Genomic DNA, 24,832 nt, shown 5'->3' with positions numbered 1-24,832 from the left:
GCATCATCAACACCGATCGCCAGGGAACATGTCACTCTCGGAGGTACAGTAGGTGCCCCAGTATAGGTTAGCCAGTTATAGGTGCCCCAGTATAGGTTAGCTAGCTATCGGTGCCTAGGTACAGGTGATCCAGCTATAGGTTCCTCAGTATTGTTAGTAAGCTATAGGTGCCCCAGTATAGGTTAGCTAGCTATAGGTGCCTAAGTACAGTTAATCCAGCTATAGGGTCCCCAGTATTGTTAGCCAGCTTCAGGTGCCTTAGTATCAATACCCAGGTTTAGGTTCCCCAGTATAGTTAGCTAGCTACAAGTACCCCAGTATAGTTAGCAAGCTTTAGGTGCCCCAGTATAGTTAGCTAGCTATAAGTGCCCCAGTATAGGTTAGCTAGCTATAAGAGGCCCAGTATATGTGCACCCCTCACCGACCCCCCTCCTCCTTTTTTCTCTCCGCCTCCCTCCCTCTCCCTCTGCAGGGACAGCGGGTGGCCGGCGCTGTTACTCAACTTGCATGATGACGTCATCATGCCGTGTCCTGGTACTGTGGACATCGAAGACCAGAGTGGGTGATCGGCGCGGGCGAGAGGCACGGTGAGTAACAGCGTCGCGTCGGCCACCTTCGCTGCGGAGGAAGAGGAAGAAAGTGAGGGAGGGAGGGATGGATGGGGGGAGAGATGGGGAGATGGGGGGGAGAGAATCGCTCGGGGGGGGGGGGGGAAATCGGTGAGGGGGGCTTTGATACTGAGCCTCCTATAGTTAACTAACCTATACTGGGTCACTTCTAGCTAGCTAACCTATTCTGGGAGCACAAAGTGCTCTAGAAAACCTGTATCAGGTGTACCACTTTCAGCTTACTTTTCTTGCCCAACACAGTGTCGCCCAGGACGTCAAATCACAAGCAGTTAAAAAAGTGCTGTTAGTGGGTTCCAGGCCTTATCCTGAAAACTGGCTAGCTTTTGTAACTACTAAGTTCATATACTGTATATGCATCAGTACAAAATATAAACATAAAATATAATAATTTAGACAATGAAGAAGTCAGACCGCTGACTACATCGAATTCTGGAATTTATGAAACTCCAAAGTAGCAGCAACAAGTCAGAATTTCTCACAGCTCTGGTTTACGTGACTGTCCAAGTTAATTTCATCCCCACAATAAGCAATTCTGCCAAACCAGCTAAGTACAGTCATTTAAATGGAAGAATCTGCATCACATTTCTATCAGTATAATTTTCTCTCTATCATGCTAACCTCAAATGCATTTCTATTTGTTCTGTAATATTTTATTCAGTTATTTTGTGTCGCCGCGGGAAAGGAAGGAAGCTGTTGGCACTGGAATAAGGACAGCTGAAGCGAGAAGTAAATGGAGGCTGCCATATTCATTTCCTTTTAAACAATACCAGTTGCCTGGCAGCCCTGCGGGTCTATATGGCTGCAGTAGTGTCTGAATCACACCAGAAACAAGCATGCAGCTAATCTTGTCAGATCTGACAATCATGCCAGAAAAAAAATCTTGGAGAAAGTGAAAAAATGGACCAGCACCATACAAACAATAATAGATCCAAAACAATTAATATGGCCAAAGTGTGCTAAGGGTCAAAATACCAATTATAAAGCACAGAGAGAGAAAAGTACCCAATTTAGCGCCAAAATGACCAGCTTTAAATCAGATAAGAATCAGACTTTATTTGACACAAATTTTGCATAACAACAATAAAAAGAATTAAAGTCATCACCAATAGGTGAAGTGGTGGTGTCCATCAAAATATAATCCAAAGACATAACAACAAAAGTTGTTCAGGTGATACCTTTAACCACTTGAGTACCAGAGGTCTCTGCCCCCTTAAGGGCTAGAGACCGCTGGTACAGAAAAAGCAGAATTCCGATGAATTGCCGCACATACCCGCCGCAACCGCTGTCACCGCCACACGTCGGGAACCTGGGCCACCCACTCTGCCTTCTTTATGACGGCAGAGTTCCTGTGAGCCGGTCAGGAGCCGTTTTCATTGGCTCCTGACCGTGTCTATCATTGTAAGCCAATGGGAATTGCTTACATTGATAGACACGGCCAGGAGCCAATGTAATCGGCTCCTGGCCGGCTCACGGGGCTCTGCCGTCATAGAAACTGGCAAGGCGAGAGAGCTGCAATAGGAGACGGTGGGGAGACAGCGGCGAGATCGGTGGGAGCGATGAAACCGGTGGATGCGCCCTACCAGTCAGATCAGCATCAAAACAGGGCCTAGATTTCAATTAGCATCGTCTGAAAGTGGTTAATAACTAAAGGTGACCATACAGCTAGCAATTTTGATGCACGATCGACCATTTGATTCAATCATTTTATCGAATCGAGGGGGAATCAAGAGAGAATCAAGTGTGTTCCAGTTTTCCCAATCAATGAAAAGTGGCTGATATCATGTTGGATCGACCATCTTAGTCGATCAACCACGATACAAGATATCGGTCTATCGCACAGAATCGGCTATTGTTTACTCATCATTCAATCGACTCTGAATCAATTTCTGCTTTCAGAGCTTGGAGACACAACATCAGTCAGATCGATCAGTGAAGGTGAATCGCATAGGAATCACTTGTAGTGTGTGGGTCCCTAGTCCATCGACTTTCGATCAACTATACTGAAGTCGATTCCCCAATAAATTTGATCGCTGGACCGTTTCGCTCAGCGGAATGGAAACGGAAGGTTTTGCAGCAAAATAGGAAACAATGAAAACGGAAATTTTACAGCTCACTGGCTGTAGAAACGGACCGTTTTCCCGGATCCAGATGGCCTGATCAGAGAAAAAACGCAGATGTAAACCGGGCCTGAGGCTCGGGTGGTGGTTGTCCTCTAGTCGAAATTTGCAGGTTTGCACATAAGCACTTTTTCCTTCCCTAGTTGCTTAGCACATTACACTTTCCTCTTATTGTGTTATCAGCTTTTCCATCCCCCCTGTCGGGGTCACCTTTGGTCATTAGGGGGTTCCCCGTGCATGCACAGACACTATATATAAATATATATATGTATGTATCAGGTTTTGTGTATTGTATACTGGTTGCAATGAATTACGTGCACTATTGATTATTCAATTATTCTTACATATTTATTGATCTTTTTCTACAAATTATTTTCCTGCATAAGCTGGACCTTTTGTAAAATGCTTTATTGATTATTATTAATACTTTATATTTTTATGGACACCACCACTTCACCATAATTGTTTTTATTGTGTGCTCTTGCAGTCATCTTTACAGAGAATTTTGTAGACAATTTGACTGATGAACTGCAAGGCTTTTGGAGATACTTGTATAAGCCTTTCCAGCTTTATGCAAGTCAACAATTCTTTATCATAGGTCTTCTGACAGCTCTCTTGTGCGAGGCATCATTCACATCAGGCAATGCTTCTTGGGAAAAGCAAAGCCAAAACTGGTGTGTTTTTGTATAGGACAGCTGTAACGAACACCTCCAATCTCATCTCAATGATTGGACTCCAGCTGGCTAACACCTCAGTCCAATTAGCTCTTGGAAATGTCATTAGTCTAGGGGTTCACATACTTTGCCCACCTGCACTGTGAATGTTTATAAGGTGTGTTCAATAAAAGCATGGAAACATTAAATTATTTGTGTGTTATTAGTTTAAGCAGACTGTGATTGTCTATTATTGTGACTTCTTTTTCTTGCTACTGTAAATATGGCAGCCTCCATATACTTCTTTAAGTTTTACTATTAAAGAGAGTCTGAAGCGAGAATAAATCTCGCTTCAGACCTCATAAATAGCAGGGGCACGTGTGCCCCTGCTAAAACGCCGCTGTAGCGCGGCTTAACGGGGGTCCCTTCACCCCCAAATCCCCCTCGATACACCCGGGGAGCGCTTCCTGGTTGGGGCAGGGCTAACCGCCGCAGCCCTGCCCCACGCGCGTCTGTCAGCGCGTATCTCCGCCTCTCCCCCGCCCCTCTCAGTCTTCCTTCACTGAGAGGGGCGGGGGAGAGGCGGCGATGCGCCGCTGACAGACGCGACTGGAGGCAGGGCTGCAGCCGTTAGCCCTGCCTCCAGGAAGGGAAATTCTGCGACCTTTTTACGACACACTTTTGCGGGGGGTGGGTTGGGGGTGAAGGGACCCCCGTTTAGCCGCGGGATAGCGGCGTTTTAGCAGGGGCACACGTGCCCCTGCTATTTATGAGCTCTGAAGCGAGATTTATTCTCGCTTCAGAGTCTCTTTAAAGCACCAAAGTTTTCTTAACGTGTGAAAACAAATTCAGCGGATTAAAGACAGGTATCCGAAGGAAAGCACTTGCTTAACCCCCCGGCGGTCTATTAAAAACCGCCAGGGGGCAGCAGAGCAGTGTTTTTTAATTTTTTTTTTTAAATCATGTAGCGAGCCCAGGGCTCACTACATGATAGCCGCTGTGCAGCGGCATCCCCCCGCCCTCTTCGATCGCCTCCGGCGGGATTTCCTGGAGGGCTTCCCCTGTCACCATGGCGACGGGCGGCATGACGTCACCGACGTCATCAACGTCGTGACGTCATTGGGAGTCGCGATCTACCCCTCAGCGCTGCCTGGCACTGATTGGCCAGGCAGTGCACGGGTTCCTGGGGGGGGGGGCCCAGCACGGTGAGCGGTGAGCGGCGGCGGCTAATTGGCGGGTAGTGCTAGCTGCGTGTTGCAAAGAAAAAAATCTGGCAATCGGCCCAGCAGGGCCTGAGAAATCCTCCTGTGCGGCATAGCCCGTGCTCAGCACGGGCTTACCGCCAGGGAGGTTAAGAAACCTCTCTGCACATCTGCAGAAGCACCAATTCCCACATTTCTATATCTTGCTTTATAGGAGGTAGAAGAGGTACAGGATAGTCTGCTCATGATCAGACACGAAAGCTGTTGCCTTATAATAGACATACATAGCTGCCTCCCAGCCCTAGGCTATTACCCAACCTGCCCTCCGCCAACATAAAGATCAGCATTGCAAATACTTCTCCAGATGATGCAAGGAAGACACTTCACTCTCTGCATGTGTCAACAACAAGCATGATGTCTAAATTACAAAATACACTGAAAAGCAAAACACAGTTTGGTCGGGTCAAAATAAATGCTCTATGTAAAGGACACCCGAGGTGAAAATAAACTAATGAAATAAACATTTGTATCTATTCTCCTTCTCCTAAAAAATGACTTTTTAAGATATTCCACAGTTTTATTTTATATTTAAATCTACTTTTTAAGTTTGTCCTGTTTTATTGTTTTTGCTCAATAACATATTCATTGAAGTATGCCAGAGCTAAAATCGATGAACTATTGACCCTTTTTATCTATTTCCTGCTCTCAGAAGCCATTTTCTGCTAGGAAAGAGTTTTATAGTTGTAATTTCTTATCAGTGAGTGACCCTCACTGATAACAAATTACAACTATAAACACTTTCCTAGCAGAACATGGCTTCTGAGAGCAGGAAATAGATAAAAATGGTCATTAGTTCATAGAGTTTAGCTCTGGCATACTCTCTGTAAGTTCTCCTAGACAGGACCATCCCTATTAAACATCAGGTAAGTAAGTGGCAGTTCCTGTCTGAGTCAGGACTGGGTCAGACTACAGTGTGACCCACTGTAGTCTGACCCAGTCCTGACTCAGACAGGAACTGCCACTTACTTACCTGATGTTTAATAGGGATGGCACTGTAGTCTGACACAGTCCTGACTCAGACAGGAACTGCCACTTACTTACCTGATGTTTAATAGGGATGGCCCTGTCTAGGAGAACTCACGGAGAAGCATGTGATCAGTTTGATCAGCTGATAGATTTGTAAGTCTCTGATTTGCTAGTCATGATCATGTGTTAAACCAGGAAGTCATCACAGCAAATCAAAACCTTACAAATCTATCAGCTGAACAAACTGATCACATGCTTCTCCATGAGTTCTCCTAGGCAGGGCCATCCCTTATGTTTAACTCTTTCTGGCAGAGAAAGAAAAAAGGAACACAGCATAGTTATTTGTTTGCTAGGCACTGTACATGCCCATGTCTATCTCATCATGTCACATGTCACCTCGGGTATCCTTTAAAGTACAACTGTAGTAAGAAGTATATGGAGGCTGCCATATTTATTTCCTTTTAAACAATACAAGTTGCCTGGCAGCCCTACCAATCTATTTGGCTGCAGAAGTGTCTGAATAATACCAGAAACAAGCATGCAGCTAATCTTGTCAGATCTGACATTATTGTCAGAAACTTCTGCTTCACAAATGCTCAATACGGGGAATGCGTCACAGATGCTCAATAAGGAGAATGCGTCACAGATGCTCAATAAGGAAATGTCGTCACAGATGCTCAATAAGGAGAATGTGTCACAGATGCTAAATAAGGAGAATGTGTCACAGATGCTCAATAAGTAGAATGCGTCACAGATGCTCAATAAGGAGAATGCGTCACAGGTGCTCAATAAGGAAAATGCGTCACAGGTGCTCAATAAGGAAAATGCGTCACAGATGCTCAATAGGGGGAATGCGTCACAGATGCTCAACAAGGAGAATGCGTCACAGATGCCCAATAAGGAGAATGCGTCACAGATGCTCAATAAGGGGAATGCGTCACAGATGCTCAATAAGGAGAATGCGTCACAGATGCTCAATAAGGAGAATTCGTCACAGATGCTCAATAAGGAGAATGCGTCACAGATGCTCAATAAGGGGAATGCGTCACAGATGCTCAATAAGGGGAAGGCATCACATATGCTTAATAAGGAGAATGCGTCACAGATGCTCAATAAGGAGAATGCGTCACAGATGCTCAATAAAGGGAATGCGTCACAGATGCTCAATAAGGAGAATGCGTCACAGATGCTCAATAAGGGGAATACGTCACAAATGCTCAATAAGAAGAATGCGTCACAGATGCTCAATATTAGAATGCGTCACAGATGCTCAATAAGGAGAATGCGTCACAGATGCTCAATAAGGGGAATGCGTCGCAAATGCTCAATAAGGAGAATGCGTCACAGATGCTCAATAAGGAGAATGCGTCACAGATGCTCAATAAGGAGAATGCGTCACAGATGCTCAATAAAGAAAATTCGTCACAGATGCTCAATAAGGAGAATGTGTCACAGATGCTAAATAAGGAGAATGTGTCTCAGATGCTCAATAAGTAGAATGCGTCACAGATGCTCAATAAGGAGAATGCGTCACAGATGCTCAATAAGGAGAATGCGTCACAGATGCTCAATAAGGGGAATGCGTCGCAAATGCTCAATAAGGAGAATGCGTCACAGATGCTCAATAAGGAGAATGCGTCACAGATGCTCAATAAGGAGAATGCGTCACAGATGCTCAATAAGGAGAATGCGTCACAGATGCTCAATAAGGAAAATTCGTCACAGATGCTCAATAAGGAGAATGCGTCACAGGTGCTCAATAAGGAAAATGCGTCACAGATGCTCAATAGCGGGAATGCGTCACAGATGCTCAATAAGGAGAATGCGTCACAGATGCTCAATAAGGAGAATGCGTCACAGATGCTGAATAAGGGGAATGCGTCACAGATGCTCAATAAGGAGAATGCGTCACAGATGCTCAATAAGGAGAATTCGTCACAGATGCTCAATAAGGAGAATGCGTCACAGATGCTCAATAAGGGGAATGCGTCACAGATGCTCAATAGGGGGAATGCGTCACAGATGCTCAATAAGGAGAATGCGTCACAGATGCTCAATAAGGGGAATGCGTCACAGATGCTCAATAAGGAGAATGCGTCACAGATGCTCAATAAGGAGAATGCGTCACAGATGCTCAATAAGGAGAATGCGTCACAGATGCTCAATAAAGGGGATGCGTCACAGATGCTCAATAAGGGGAAGGCGTCACATATGCTCAATAAGGAGAATGCGTCACAGATGCTCAATAAGGAGAATGCGTCACAGATGCTCAATAAGGGGAATGCGTCACAGATGCTCAATAAGGAGAATGCGTCACAGATGCTCAATAAGGGGAATGCGTCACAAATTCTCAATAAGGAGAATGCGTCACAGATGCTCAATAAGGAGAATGCGTCACAGATGCTCAATAAGGAGAATGCGTCACAGATGCTCAATAAGGGGAATGCGTCACAGATGCTCAGTAAGGAGAATGCGTCACAGATGCTCAATAAGGGGAATGCGTCACAAATGCTCAATAAGGAGAATGCGTCACAGATGCTCAATAAGGAGAATGCGTCACCGATGCTCAATGAGGAGAATGCGTCACAGATGCTCAATAAGGAGAATGAGTCACAGATGCTCAATAAGGGGAATGCGTCACTGATGCTCAATAAGGGGAATGCGTCACAGATGCTCAATAATGGGGAATGCGTCACAGATGCTCAATAAGGGGAATGCGTCACAGATGCTCAATAAGGAGAATGCGTCACAGATGCTCAATAAGGAGAATGCGTCACAGATGCTCAATAAGGGGAATGCGTCACAGATGCTCAATAAGGAGAATGCGTCACAGATGTTCAATAAGGAGAATGCGTCACAGATGCTCAATAGGGGGGAATGCGTCACAAATGCTCAATAAGGAAAATGCCTCACAGATGCTCAATAAGGAGAATGTGTCACAAATGCTCAATAAGGAGAATGCGTCACAGATGCTCAATAAGGGAAAGGCGTCACAGATGCTCAATAAGGAGAATGCGTCACAGATGCTCAATAAGGAGAATGCGTCACAGATGCTCAATAAGGGGAATGCGTCACAGATCAATAAGGAGAATGCGTCACAGATGCTCAATAAGTGGAATGCGTCACAGATGCTCAATAAGGAGAATGCGTCACAGATGCTCAATAAGGAGAATGCGTCACAGATGCTCAATAAGGAGAATGCGTCACAGATGCTCAATAAGGAGAATGCGTCACAGATGCTCAATAAGAGGAATGCGTCACAGATCAATAAGGAGAATGCGTCACAGACGCTCAGTAATGAGAATGCGTCACAGATGCTCAATAAGGGGAATGCGTCACAGATCAATAAGGGGAATGCGTCACAGATGCTCAATAAGGAGAATGCGTCACAGATGCTCAATAAGGAGAATGCGTCACAGATGCTCAATAAGGGGAATGCGTCACAGATGCTTAATAAGGAGAATGCGTCACAGATGCTCAATAAGGAGAATGCGTCACAGATGCTCAATAAGGGGAATGCGTCACAGATGCTCAATAAGGAGAATGCGTCACAGATGCTCAATAAGGGGAAGGCGTCACATATGCTCAATAAGGAGAATGCGTCACAGATGCTCAATAAGGAGAATGCGTCACAGATGCTCAATAAGGGGAATGCGTCACAGATGCTCAATAAGGAGAATGCGTCACAGATGCTCAATAAGGGGAATGCGTCACAAATGCTCAATAAGGAGAATGCGTCACAGATGCTCAATAAGGAGAATGCGTCACAGATGCTCAATAAGGAGAATGCGTCACAGATGCTCAATAAGGGGAATGCGTCACAGATGCTCAGTAAGGAGAATGCGTCACAGATGCTCAATAAGGGGAATGCGTCACAGATGCTCAATAAGGGGAATGTGTCACAAATGCTCAATAAGGAGAATGCGTCACAGATGCTCAATAAGGAGAATGCGTCACAGATGCTCAATAAGGAGAATGAGTCACAGTTGCTCAATAAGGGGAATGCGTCACAGATGCTCAATAAGGAGAATGCGTCACAGATGCTCAATAAGGGGAATGGGTCACAGATGCTTAATAAAGGGAATGCGTCACAGATGCTCAATAATGGGGAATGCGTCACAGATGTTCAATAAGGAAAATGCGTCACAGATGCTCAATAAGGGGAATGCGTCACAGATGCTCAAGAAGGAGAATGCGTCACAGATGCTCAAGAAGGAGAATGCGCCACAGATGCTCAATAAGGAGAATGCGTCACAGATGCTCAATAAGGAGAATGCGTCACAGATGCTCAATAAGGAGAATGCGTCACAGATGCTCAATAAGGGGAATGCGTCACAGATGCTCAATAAGGAGAATGCGTCACAGATGCTCAATAAGGAAAATGCCTCACAGATGCTCAATAAGGAGAATGCATCACAGATGCTCAATAAGGGGAATGCGTCACAGATGCTCAATAAGGAGAATGCGTCACAGATGCTCAATAAGGAGAATGCGTCACAGATGCTCAATAAGGAGAATGCGTCACAGATCAATAAGGAGAATGTGTCACAGATGCTCAATAAGGGAAAGGCGTTACAGATGCTCAATAAGGAGAATGCGTCACAGATGCTCAATAAGGAGAATGCGTCACAGATGCTCAATAAGGGGAATGCATCACAGATCAATAAGGAGAATGTGTCACAGATGCTCAATAAGTGGAATGCGTCACAGATGCTCAATAAGGAGAATGCGTCACAGATGCTCAATAAGGAGAATGCGTCACAGATGCTCAATAGGGGGAATGCGTCACAGATGCTCAATAAGGAGAATGCGTCACAGATGCTCAATAAGGGGAATGTGTCACAGATGCTCAATAAGGAAAATGCGTCACAGATGCTCAATAGGGGGAATGCGTCACAGATGCTCAATAAGGAGAATGCGTCACAGATGCTCAATAAGGAGAATCCGTCACAGATGCTCAATAAGGGGAATGCGTCACAGATCAATAAGGAGAATACGTCACAGACGCTCAGTAAGGAGAATGCGTCACAGACGCTCAGTAAGGAGAATGCGTCACAGATGCTCAATAAGGAGAATGCGTCACAGATGCTCAATAAGGGGAATGCGTCACAGATGCTCAATAAGGAGAATGCGTCACAGATGCTCAATAAGGAGAATGCGTCACAGATGCTCAATAAGGAAAATGCGTCACAGATGCTCAATAGGGGGAATGCGTCACAGATGCTCAATAAGGAGAATGCGTCACAGATGCTCAATAAGGAGAATCCGTCACAGATGCTCAATAAGGGGAATGTGTCACAGATGCTCAATAAGGAAAATGCGTCACAGATGCTCAATAGGGGGAATGCGTCACAGATGCTCAATAAGGAGAATGCGTCACAGATGCTCAATAAGGAGAATCCGTCACAGATGCTCAATAAGGGGAATGCGTCACAGATCAATAAGGAGAATACGTCACAGACGCTCAGTAAGGAGAATGCGTCACAGACGCTCAGTAAGGAGAATGCGTCACAGATGCTCAATAAGGAGAATGCGTCACAGATGCTCAATAAGGGGAGTGCGTCACAGATGCTCAATAAGGAGAATGCGTCACAGATGCTCAATAAGGAGAATGCGTCACAGATGCTCAATAAGGGGAATGCGTCACAGATGCTCAATAAGGAGAATGCGTCACAGATGCTCAATAAGGAAAATGCATCACAGATGCTCAATAGGGGGAATGCGTCACAGATGCTCAGTAAGGAGAATGCGTCACAGATGCTCAATAAGGGGAATGCGTCACAGATGCTCAATAAGGGGAATGTGTCACAAATGCTCAATAAGGAGAATGCGTCACAGATGCTCAATAAGGAGAATGCGTCACAGATGCTCAATAAGGAGAATGAGTCACAGTTGCTCAATAAGGGGAATGCGTCACAGATGCTCAATAAGGAGAATGCGTCACAGATGCTCAATAAGGGGAATGGGTCACAGATGCTTAATAAAGGGAATGCGTCACAGATGCTCAATAATGGGGAATGCGTCACAGATGCTCAATAAGGGGAATGCGTCACAGATCAATAAGGAGAATACGTCACAGACGCTCAGTAAGGAGAATGCGTCACAGACGCTCAGTAAGGAGAATGCGTCACAGATGCTCAATAAGGAGAATGCGTCACAGATGCTCAATAAGGGGAGTGCGTCACAGATGCTCAATAAGGAGAATGCGTCACAGATGCTCAATAAGGAGAATGCGTCACAGATGCTCAATAAGGGGAATGCGTCACAGATGCTCAATAAGGAGAATGCGTCACAGATGCTCAATAAGGAAAATGCATCACAGATGCTCAATAAGGGGAATGCGTCACAGATGCTCAGTAAGGAGAATGCGTCACAGATGCTCAATAAGGGGAATGCGTCACAGATGCTCAATAAGGGGAATGTGTCACAAATGCTCAATAAGGAGAATGCGTCACAGATGCTCAATAAGGAGAATGCGTCACAGATGCTCAATAAGGAGAATCAGTCACAGTTGCTCAATAAGGGGAATGCGTCACAGATGCTCAATAAGGAGAATGCGTCACAGATGCTCAATAAGGGGAATGGGTCACAGATGCTTAATAAAGGGAATGCGTCACAGATGCTCAATAATGGGGAATGCGTCACAGATGCTCAATAAGGGGAATGCGTCACAGATGCTCAAGAAGGAGAATGCGTCACGGATGCTCAAGAAGGAGAATGCGCCACAGATGCTCAATAAGGAGAATGCGTCACAGATGCTCAATAAGGAGAATGCGTCACAGATGCTCAATAAGGAGAATGCGTCACAGATGCTCAATAAGGGGAATGCGTCACAGATGCTCAATAAGGAGAATGCGTCACAGATGCTCAATAAGGAAAATGCCTCACAGATGCTCAATAAGGAGAATGCATCACAGATGCTCAATAAGGGGAATGCGTCACAGATGCTCAATAAGGAGAATGCGTCACAGATGCTCAATAAGGAGAATGCGTCACAGATGCTCAATAAGGAGAATGCGTCACAGATCAATAAGGAGAATGTGTCACAGATGCTCAATAAGGGAAAGGCGTTACAGATGCTCAATAAGGAGAATGCGTCACAGATGCTCAATAAGGAGAATGCGTCACAGATGCTCAATAAGGGGAATGCATCACAGATCAATAAGGAGAATGTGTCACAGATGCTCAATAAGTGGAATGCGTCACAGATGCTCAATAAGGAGAATGCGTCACAGATGCTCAATAAGGAGAATGCGTCACAGATGCTCAATAGGGGGAATGCGTCACAGATGCTCAATAAGGAGAATGCGTCACAGATGCTCAATAAGGGGAATGTGTCACAGATGCTCAATAAGGAAAATGCGTCACAGATGCTCAATAGGGGGAATGCGTCACAGATGCTCAATAAGGAGAATGCGTCACAGATGCTCAATAAGGAGAATCCGTCACAGATGCTCAATAAGGGGAATGCGTCACAGATCAATAAGGAGAATACGTCACAGACGCTCAGTAAGGAGAATGCGTCACAGACGCTCAGTAAGGAGAATGCGTCACAGATGCTCAATAAGGAGAATGCGTCACAGATGCTCAATAAGGGGAATGCGTCACAGATGCTCAATAAGGAGAATGCGTCACAGATGCTCAATAAGGAGAATGCGTCACAGATGCTCAATAAGGAAAATGCGTCACAGATGCTCAATAGGGGGAATGCGTCACAGATGCTCAATAAGGAGAATGCGTCACAGATGCTCAATAAGGAGAATCCGTCACAGATGCTCAATAAGGGGAATGTGTCACAGATGCTCAATAAGGAAAATGCGTCACAGATGCTCAATAGGGGGAATGCGTCACAGATGCTCAATAAGGAGAATGCGTCACAGATGCTCAATAAGGAGAATCCGTCACAGATGCTCAATAAGGGGAATGCGTCACAGATCAATAAGGAGAATACGTCACAGACGCTCAGTAAGGAGAATGCGTCACAGACGCTCAGTAAGGAGAATGCGTCACAGATGCTCAATAAGGAGAATGCGTCACAGATGCTCAATAAGGGGAGTGCGTCACAGATGCTCAATAAGGAGAATGCGTCACAGATGCTCAATAAGGAGAATGCGTCACAGATGCTCAATAAGGGGAATGCGTCACAGATGCTCAATAAGGAGAATGCGTCACAGATGCTCAATAAGGAAAATGCATCACAGATGCTCAATAGGGGGAATGCGTCACAGATGCTCAATAAGGGTAATGTGTCACAGATGCTCAATAAGGAAAATGCATCACAGATGCTCAATAAGGAGAATGCGTCACAGATGCTCAATAAGGGGAATGCGTTACAGATGCTCAATAAGGGGAATGCGTCACAGATGCTCAATAAGGAGAATGCGTCACAGATGCTCAATAAGGAGAATGCGTCACAGATGCTCAATAAGGGGAATGCGTCACAGATGCTCAATAAGGGGAATGCGTCACAGATGCTCAATAAGGAGAATGCGTCACAGATGCTCAATAAGGAGAATGCGTCACAGATGCTCAATAAGGGGAATGCGTCACAGATGCTCAATAAGGGGAGTGCGTCACAGATGCTCAATAAGGAGAATGCGTCACAGATGCTCAATAAGGGGAATGCGTCACAGATGCTCAATAAGGGGAATGCGTCACAGATGCTCAATAAGGGGAATGCGTCACAGATGCTCAATAAGGGGAATGCGTCACAAATGCTCAATAAGGAGAATGCGTCACAGATGCTCAATAAGGAGAATGTGCCACAGATGCTCAATAGGGGGAATGCGTCACAGATGCTCAATAAGGAGAATGCGTCACAGATGCTCAATAAGGAGAATGCGTCACAGATGCTCAATAAGGGGAATGCGTCACAGATGCTCAATAAGGGGAATGCGTCACAGATGCTCAATAAGGGGAATGCATCACAGATGCTCAATAAGGGGAATGCGCCACAGATGCTCAATAAGATTTAGGTCTGGAGACATGCTTGGCTAGTCCAGCACCTTTGCCCTCACTTTCTTTAGCACATGGCCAGATGTGATTCGCGTTGTTGCTTTTTGCTGATAGATAATGCCACAACATGACAAATGATGGGGCGCGTGGCTTTACAAATGCTGGCATAATATGGCTGCATGCCAGAAAAGGCTTGTGGCCAACAGCCAGGAGGCTGAATTGCCTGACAAGTGTGCAGTTCAGCCTCCCATGTGAAAGAGGCCTTGTGTTCTTGGTGCATATTCCAGAAGTTGCTTTTACAGCACATAAGGCACCCGTCTGCCATCCTAGGCTGTTCCAGCACTTCCACCCAACCTTTTGCACCAATCCATTGGCAAGGTTGCCATTTATATTGAATGAGTGGTGGGCTGTGGCAACACTGGAGGACAGTTTTCTAGGGACAGAGATAGTTGACTGACTTCTAGTGATGATCAAAGATATGAAAATTCGATGCAAATGTTTATGCAAATGCCGAAGAGATGGAGGGAGTCACTGCGCATGCATAAAACTGTCCGAGACTGGCTGAAGTTACGGGCCCCTAATGTTTCTCCAGGCCCTAGGCAAATGCCTACATTGCCTCATGGATGATCTGGCTCTGGTGAGAAGCCAGGAGCAGCAATATAGCAGCCATCAGGAGGGGAACAGCTCAGAGTGATTGTGAGTGATCCACTCTTATCTACAGAACAATGGTTAACATTCCAAACAGCCCACACATCCGGGCCCCCCTGCCCCCATGGGCCCCAGGCAACTGCCTTTCTTGCCTTGTGGGAAATCCGGCTAGGGTGGGGACACAGAATATTGACACTTTGGGCAGAATTTTCACATTAGGGGTGTACTCACTTTTGTTGCCAGCAGATTAGACATTATTTGCTGTGTGTTATACAAGACATGCACTGACTACTTTAAAAACAAGGACAAGGAACACCAAGAGCCCCAATAGTGTAATATGTACTGGTAAATGGTTACTAGATAGAGTAAATATTAATACTCACAAACCAGGGTTACCATTAGGCAACCACTGTAAAGGCAGGTGGGGAGATTTTCCTGACCACACTCAGGAATAAGAAGTCACTCTCTGTTGATGAGAAAAAAGGGGGTTTAACCCTCCACCCAGGGTGGACTCAATATTATGCAGGAGAACAGAGGCGCCAAAAGGATAAAAGGAAGCTAAATGAGCTTAAAAACCAAATTCTTGGTAAATAGAGGAGGTAGTGGTGGACTTACCTCCTCCAAGTAGACACACAACGACTGTAGTAAAGACAGTCTATATATATTATTTATGAACTCCAAATATGCAACGCGTTTCGCAGGTTTGATCCCGCTTCATCAGGCAATAACAACAGAGCAATAGCATATGTGGTCAGTAGAAGAGCCACAGAGGTGTCTGGCTCTTCTACTGAGCACATATGCTATTGCTCCATTGTTTTTGCCTGATGAAGCGGGATCAAACCTGCGAAACGCGTTGCATATTTGGAGTTCATAAATAAAATATATTGACTGTCTTTACTACAGTCATTGTGTGTCTACTTGGAGGAGGTAAGTCCACCACTACCTCCTCTATTTACCAAGAATTTGGTTTTTAAGCTCACTGACTACTTTACATTGTATCAAAGTGCCATATCATCAGTGTTGTCTAATGAAAAAATATTGTAAAATATTTACAAAAATGTGAGATACTGTAAATAACTGTTAAGTACTGATGAGGCATAAAGTTGCACCATAAGCAGGTGAGACACTTTATTAAACAACAAAACATAAAGCCACAAAGAATGATGCATACCAGTAATAGATAGCAGTGAGCGTCCCTTCCATGCTAATAACCATACATCATCCAAGGCTATCAGTACATCCATTAACACTACTCACTTTACATGCAGCAAAATTCAGCTCTGGGATCTATTATTAAGTATAGACTTGGCTGAGAATTCCTCCCATTATGAAAGACATTAGGGCTGATTTAATAAGATGGATGCAGAGATAACTGGAACAGATGTGGAAACAGTTGCCCAGTGCAACCAATCAGGATCTCTGTCTCATTTAGCAGCTGAGAGGTGATTGGCTGTTCTGGGTAGCTAAGCTATTACTTTAGATCCAGATTTTTCTGCAAAGGTCTTGATAAATCAGTCTATTTCATTTTTTTATATCAATTTATTTATAAATTTCTAACAATACAGAATGCAGGAAACGTACAGGATCATGTTTGTAGCTTTTTGGGCCCATTCACACAGGGCGATTTGCGGGCATTTACCACTGATCGCCAAATTGCCGGCGATCACTAGCGCTTTGAAATCACTAGTGTAATTAAAAGTTTATGGCAGTGATCTCACTGCAGCGATCGCCAGAGATTTGTGATTTGCGTTAAACAAAAACGCAATGCATGCATCGCTTTTGTGCGATTGAAATGTAAAAAAAAAGTGAATTGCGTTCGCTCAAAAATCGCAAAATTGTACTGTAAAAATATGCAAAAACCATAGAAAAATCCCTGTCGCAAAATGTGAGCGATTTTGCTGGCGTTTTGCGATCCCCAGTGTGAATGGGCCCTAAGTGTCTAGCGCATCTACTGAAAAAGCAACAATTTGCTTTTGTTTGTCTTTGGTATATGAGAAAATCATAAATAATCCGTAACAAGTGGCATTCCAGAAAGCAGATGTGTACCCATCTGTCTATCCCTAAACTGGATGATACTATTTTCATAAATAAATAAATAAATAAATACATTTTTTTGAAGTAGTCAAAATTGCTTAGTAAATAAACAGCTCAAAATGAAGTAAAAAAAAAAACAAAAACAAAAAAACAAAAAACAAACACACACAAAATTTAGCCAATACACATCTCCAATTTTTTATGCTGAAACAATTGGTACAAAGTATTTTGCATGTTCTGATGTACAGATTACCAGAATTCCAACCATAACTTCAGTAGATTAGACTCAGATCAGCTTACCATAGTGTTCTGGAGGGACAGCAGCAGGCTCAGCTGTACATGTATCCTCTGTGTCTGTTATCTAAGCCCACACAGATCCAAAGGAAGCCCTGCAGACTGGTGGCCACATGTCAGCACCACGCTTCTGATCAGATGCTGAGCTACATGTATTTAAACTCAGGTGCTTCTAGCCTGTATTCTAATGCTTAGAGCTCAGTCCCCACCCCTAAACCATTCCTGCCAATGCAAAGCAATAGTGAACAGCTAGTCATAAATCACCAGAATCAGGTTACACATGTTTTTTTTTCCTCCTCAGCTTTCTAAACTCTCCCTACTCTGACTGTACCAGCATATTGTGGTTCACATAGATAGACAACAGCTGTTTGCTGCTTTCCAGTAATACAGAATATAATTACATGTCAGGTAATGAAGATTTTATGGTACAGGCAAAGTGAGAAATCCAGGCATTCTATGGAACGTCAAAATCATTCCAGGCAAAGTTCAAAACGTCTTCCTTCATTTCAAAATACGATGTTCTTTACTTCGCCTAGGCATTCTACTGAGTGCCCGTAGTAAGACCAGTTTTGACAAAGTACAAAGGGGATGAACGGTAGTGAATATAACGTAATAAAATTGCTTATTGTTTACAATATTAATTTAGAAATTATTTAGTTAGTGTTCACCCATTGTAAAATCTTTCCTTACCCTGATTTACATTCTGAAATTTATCACTGGTGGCGACAGTTCTAGTTCTGCCAGGTGATCTGTATGGAATGTTTGTTACTTAAGGTGCTTACACACGCACTACCGCCGGCAACTACAGGTCCGCCGGACCCTACCGCTGGGCGGACGTTCAGCCGACAGTAGCACATGTGTACGCTCAGCGGATCGTTCAGACACAGCCTTATCAGTCCGCCAACAGCATGTACACACGTGCTACTGTCGGCTGAACGTCCGTCCAGCGGGAGGGTCCGGTGGACCCGTCGTTGCCGCCGGTAGTTGCGTGTGTACGCACCTTTAGAGTTCTGTGCTCTGAGGGACATATTGCTTGCAAGCTATTATTTCACTCAATGCAACGAGGTTGTACAGTAAACTGTAAACAGTAAAAGTGTGACAAGGCATAATTCTGTAACCAACAAGATGTGAAATAAAATTAAAGGATCTCTGCCATATTTTCATAATATAGGGACATGACCACCAAATATGTAGGATGGAGCCAGTACGCTTTACCTTTTTAGCTCAGAAACCTTTTATTCAGATCTGGAGACAGTTTTCTAAAAAAAAAAAATTATTCTTCGTCTACAAGCAACTGCAAATCCTTTCCTATTAGGTGGTTACAATATTTGGACACAGAACTAAAATTGGATCATTGGCAAGAACAAGGTATTACAGTGGTGTGAAAAACTATTTGCCCCCTTCCTGATTTCTTATTCTGTTGCATGTTTGTAACACTTAAATGTTTCTGCTCATCAAAAACCGTTAACTATTAGTCAAAGATAACATAATTGAACACAAAATGCAGTTTTAAATGATGGTTTTTATTATTTAGTGAGAAAAAAAACTCAAAACCTACATGGCCCTGTGTGAAAAAGAAATTGCCCCCTGAACCTAATAACTGGTTGGGCCACCCTTAGCAGCAATAACTGCAATCAAGCGTTTGCGATAACTTGCAACGAGTCTTTTACAGGGCTTTGGAGGAATTTTGGCCCACTCATCTTTGCAGAATTGTTGTTATTCAGCTTTATTTGAGGGTTTTATAGCATGAACCGCCTTTTTAAGGTCATGCCACAACATCTCAATAGGATTCAGGTCAGGACTTTGACTAGGCACTCCAAAGTCTTCATTTTGTTTTTCTGCAGCCAGAGGTGGATTTGCTGGTGTGTTTTGGGTCATTGTCCTGTTGCAGCACCCAAGATCGCTTCAGCTGGAGTTGACAAACAGATGGCCAGACATTCTCCTTCAGGATTTTTTGGTAGATAGTAGAATTCATGGTTCCATCTATCACAGCAAGCCTTCCAGGTCCTGAAGCAGCAAAACAACCCCAGACCATCACACTACCACCACCATATTTTACTGTTGGTATGATGTTCTTTTGCTGAAATGCTGTGTTATTTCTATGCCAGATGTAACGGGACACGCACCTTCCAAAAAGTTCAACTTTTGTCTCGTCGGTCCACAAGGTATTTTCCCAAAAGTCTTGCCAATCATTGAGATGTTTTTTAGCAAAATTGAGACGAGCCTTAATGTTCTTTTTGCTTAAAAGTGGTTTGCGCCTTGGATATCTGCCATGCAGTCCGTTTTTGCCCAGTCTCGTTCTTATGGTGGAGTCATGAACACTGACCTTAATTGAGGCAAGTGAGGCCTGCAGTTCTTTAGATGTTGTCCTGGGGTCTTTTGTGGCCTCTCGGATGAGTTTTCTCTGCGCTCTTGGGGTAATTTTGGTCGGCCAGCCACTCCTGGGAAGGATCATCACTGTTCCATGTTTTTCCCATTTGTGGATAATGTCTCTCACTGTGGTTCGCTGGAGTCCCAAAGCTTTAGAAATGGCTTTATAACCTTCACCAGACTGATAGATCTCAATTACAGTACTTTTGTTCTCATTTGTTCCTGAATTTCTTTGGATCTTGGCATGATGTCTAGCTTTTGAGGCGCTTTTGGTCTACTTCTCTGTGTCAGATAGCTCCTATTTAAGTGATTTCTTGATTGAAACAGGTGTGGCAGTATTCAGGCCTGGGGGTGACTACAGAATTTGAACTCAGGTGTGATAAACCACAGTTGAGTTATTTTTTAGCAAGGGGGGCAATAACTTTTTCACACATGGCCATGTAGATTTGGAGTTTTTTCCTCACTAAATAATAAAAACCATCATTTAAAACTGCATTTTGTGTTCAATTATGTTATCTTTGACTAATAGTTAACGGTTTTTGATGAGCAGAAACATTTAAGTGTGACAAACATGCAAAAGAATAAGAAATCAGGAAGGGGGCAAATAGTTTTTCACACCACTGTATATAGTTACTAATAGAAATAAAACTTTTAAAGATTTACAGCATCAGTACAAATTATTAACATCATTTGCCCACTTATCAAAGAGTTGCCCAACTTCTTCAGGCCTTTATGCCAACTTCAATAAAATTACATTAACCGGTTCAGCACCGCAGTCCGAAAATCTCATGCATCCGAGCAACGTTCACCTCCCATTCATTCGCCTATAACTTTATTGCTACTCATCACAATGAATTGATCTATATCTTGTTTTTTTCGCCACTAATTAGGCTTTCTTTGGGTGCTACATTTTGCTAAGAATTATTTTTTTCTAAATCTATTTTAACAGGAAGATTAAGAAAGAAATGAAAAAAAAAATATTATTTCTCAGTTTTTGGCCATTATAGTTTGAAATTAATATACGCTAGCGTAATTAAAACTCATGTATTTTATTTGCCCATCTGTCCCGCTTATTACACCATTTAAACGATGTCCCTATCACAATTTATGGTGCCAATATTTCATTTAGAAATAAAGGTGCATTTTTTCAATTTGCGTCCATCACTGTTTATAAGCTTATAATTTTAAATAATATAATAACATATTCTCTTGACATGCATATTTAAAAAGTTCAGACCCTTGGGTAACTATTTATGTTGTTTTTGGTTTTTTTTAATTGTATTTTTTATTTTTATTTTTAATAAAAAAAAGTGTATGTGGGTAATTTTTGGTGTGGGAGGGAAACTGTTAATTTTAAATGTAAAATATATATTTTTTTTAATTAAAAATGAATTGTGGTGCAGTTTACTATTCGGCCACAAGATGGCCACAGTGAAAAAAGTCCTAGATGCGAACGATTTCGCATCTAGGAACTTAAAAGTAGGGGAAATGTTTCCTGGGGGCAGAAATACCACGCTCTCTGGAGAGAAAGCGTCGGTATTTCTGCGGGGAAGATAGATCGGTGAATGGGAATTATATTCCCATTCACTGATCGGGGGGCTAGCGGCGGGCAGCGGGAGCGCGCGCGGGGGCGCGCCCGATCGCGCGCACGAGGCGGCGGCAGCAGCAGTGCCTATCTGGACGAGGAAGCTCGTCCAGATAGGCCGAACTGGTTAAAGGAAAGGTTCAGGGAGGGTGGGTAAAAAATAAAAATCAATTTCCACTTACCTGGGTCTTCCTCCAGCCCGTGGCAGGCAGGAGGTGCCCTCGCCGCCGCTCCGCAGGCTCCCGGTGGTCTCCGGTGGCCGACCCGACCTGGCCAGGCCGGCTGCCAGGTCGGGCTCTTCTGCGCTCCAAGGCCCGGAACTTCTGCGTCCCACGCCGGCACGCTGACGTCATCGGACGTCCTCCGTGCTCTACTGCGCAGTAGTAGAGCCTGGAGGACGTCCGATGACGTCAGCGTAGTTCTCTAGTTCTCTCTCCAGCCAGGCTAGCCAGGGTCCCCCCAGTCATTGTGTCGCTGCTGGGAACAGTAGTACACCGCTCACCCACACTATATAGCATTGTGTTTACTGCCACTCTGTGTCTCTGCTGGGAACAGTAGTACACCGCTCACCCTGTATAGCATTGTGCTCTGTGTCGCTGCTGGGAATAGTAGTACACCGCTCACCCACCACTGTATAGCATTGTGTTTACTGCCACTCTGTGTCTCTGCTGGGAACAGTAGTACACCGCTCACCCACCACTGTATAGCATTGTGCTTTGTGTTGCTGCTGGGAACAGTAGTACACCGCTCACCCACCCACCACTGTATAGCATTGTGCTCTGTGTCTCTGCTGGGAATAGTAGTACACCGCTCACCCACCACTGTATAGCATTGTGCTCTGTGTCGCTGCTGGGAACAGTAGTACACCGCTCACCCACCACTGTATAGCATTGTGCTCTGTGTCGCTGCTGGGAACAGTAGTACACCGCTCACCCACACTATATAGCATTGTGTTTACTGCCACTCTGTGTCTCTGCTGGGAACAGTAGTACACCGCTCACCCACCACTGTATAGCATTGTGCTCTGTGTCGCTGCTGGGAATAGTAGTACACCGCTCACCCGCCACTGTATAGCATTTCTGTACTGCCACTGTACTGCTGCCAGTCAGCATGTACTTTAAGGATAAGTGAAATGAAGAAGAAATCCTGTGAAAGAGGGAGGGGCAAGGGAAGTGGTGTTTCCCCTGACGGTTCACGTACAGGCCACAGTGGAGCACCGAAGAAAACCCACTCAATACCGCCCATGTTGTCCAGGAAATCAACCCTCACAAATCCTCCTGCGCCGCCCTCCTCCTGTTCCATCACGTGTGCTGCTGCTGGGTTAGCATTACCGGTCCCTTTTCCTGGAACCTCTCCTCTGTATTACATTTATGACTGCATGCCGACAAAAAGCAAATTGCTATCCGCACGCTTCTTGTCCTCATGCAAGGCCTGGGTTGTTGTGTCTCAAAGCGTGGCCTTCTCCTCCTGCGCCGCCCTCCTCCTGTTCCATCACGTGTGCTGCTGCTGGGTTAGCGTTACCGGTCCCTTTTCCTGGAACCTCTCCTCTGTATTACATTTATGACTGCATGCCGACAAAAAGCAAATTGCTATCCGCACGCTTCTTGTCCGCATGCAAGGCCTGGGTTGTTGTGTCTCAAAGCGTGGCCTTCTCCTCCTGCGCCGCCCTCCTCCTGTTCCATCACGTGTGCTGCTGCTGGGTTAGCGTTACCGGTCCCTTTTCCTGGAACCTCTTATGTGTATTACATTTATGACTGCATGCCGACAAAAAGCATGTTACCTGTGCAAAGAAAACAGACATTTCCCGCATTTAAAGGGATACTGTAGGGGGGTCGGGGGAAAATGAGCTGAACTTACCCGGGGCTTCTAATGGTCCCTCGCAGACATCCTGTGTTGGCGCAGCCACTCACCGATGCTTCGGCCCCGCCTCCAGTTCACTTCTGGAATTTCAGACTTTAAAGTCTGAAAACCTCTGCGCCTGCGTTGCCGTGTCCTCGATCCTGCTGATGTAACCAGGAGCATACTGCGCACACACAGACCTTACTGGGCTTGTGTTATACGCTCCTGGTGACATCAGTGGGATCGAGGACATGGCAACGCAGGCGCAATAGTTTTCAGACTTTAAAGTCTGAAATTCTAGAAGTGAACCGGAGGCGGGGCCGGAGCATCGGTGAGTGGCTGCGCGGCCACAGGATGTCTGCGGGGGACCATTAGAAGCCCCAGGTAAGTTCAACTCATTTTCCCCAGACCCCCTACAGTATCCCTTTAAAAGACAGTTTTCCCTTTGAAACTTTAAAATCGATTTTCTCAAAAACTATAAGCTCTTTTTGCTAAAAAAAAAATTTCCTCTTGTACCCACTCCCAAGGTGCACATACCCTGTAAATTTGGGGTATGTAGCATGTAAGGAGGCTTTAAAAAGCACGAAAGTTCGGGTCCCCGTTGACTTCCATTATGTTCGGAGTTCGGCGTGAACACCCGAACATCGCGGCCATGTTCGGCGAACGTTCGCGAACCCGAACATCCAGGTGTTCGCCCAACACTAACATGAATGCGCAGAATGCTTTTTAGAATAAATAGCATAGATTTACCTTAATAGAGATTGTTCCATCTAGTATAACAATGCTAGATTTAAGGCATTCATCCACCAGAGACTTAAGCTGGCCAAACATCACTCAATGTATGACCATATCCACCATTAGATAGATCCCTCCATGTTCAATTGTGATCGGAAAGGGATCAAGGATCAGTTGCTTGCCCCCACACTGCCCAGTTTTTTAGATTAGATTTCAGCAAGAAATTGTCCTAAAACATAGGGGACTGCGACGGTAAGGGGAGGACACTTTACATTTGGGGCACACTGGCCAGGGGCCCATCGGGTCTGGTGATTGTCGCGATATCAAACGCCATTACCAACGCGCACCCTATCGAGCCTTTGTGACCACGTTTTTTCCAACATTCTTGATCGTTCCATTTGACCGATCCCAGACGGAAATCTCTTATGATTCAATGAAATTATTGAATCGGAAGGTCGATTGGGAATTTAATACAGTAAAGTATGGCAAGAATGAGCCAATGAGTGGGTGCTGCCTCTGTAGACACATCCGAGTGGAGAAGTCATGAAAACCATTTGACTGAATCCTTCAGAACTCTCTGGCAAGAAATAGTGGTCCTATCTTCTACCTTGAGAAGCCTTTAAACCTATCTGCCATGGCTGTATATGGCTAACTATTCAAATTTTAACAAACAATGTAAACAGTAGGGATGATCAATGAGATGCAAATTGTTCTGAAATTATGCTAATTTTTATGCAAATGTATG

General features: G+C 44.5%; 1 protein-coding gene and 1 long non-coding RNA gene across 2 annotated transcripts in view; one reads left to right on the top strand and one right to left on the bottom strand.

Moving 5' to 3' along the window:
• SLC16A12 (solute carrier family 16 member 12) overlaps nucleotides 1–17,628 on the bottom strand; it is a 190,168-nt gene extending 172,540 nt beyond the window's left edge. Inside the window, exon 1 of the mRNA XM_068257554.1 lies at nucleotides 17,565–17,628. The gene's annotated coding sequence lies outside the window, so the exon portion shown is untranslated. The remainder of the gene's footprint in view (nucleotides 1–17,564) is intronic.
• Nucleotides 1–24,832, top strand: part of LOC137535692 (uncharacterized) — a 172,276-nt gene that overhangs the window by 97,662 nt on the left and 49,782 nt on the right. The gene's annotated exons all lie outside the window — the stretch shown is intronic.

The sequence above is a fragment of the Hyperolius riggenbachi genome, chromosome 10, assembly GCF_040937935.1.
Source record: "Hyperolius riggenbachi isolate aHypRig1 chromosome 10, aHypRig1.pri, whole genome shotgun sequence".
Lineage (NCBI taxonomy): Eukaryota > Metazoa > Chordata > Amphibia > Anura > Hyperoliidae > Hyperolius > Hyperolius riggenbachi.
This window is presented reverse-complemented; position numbering and strand designations above follow the sequence as displayed.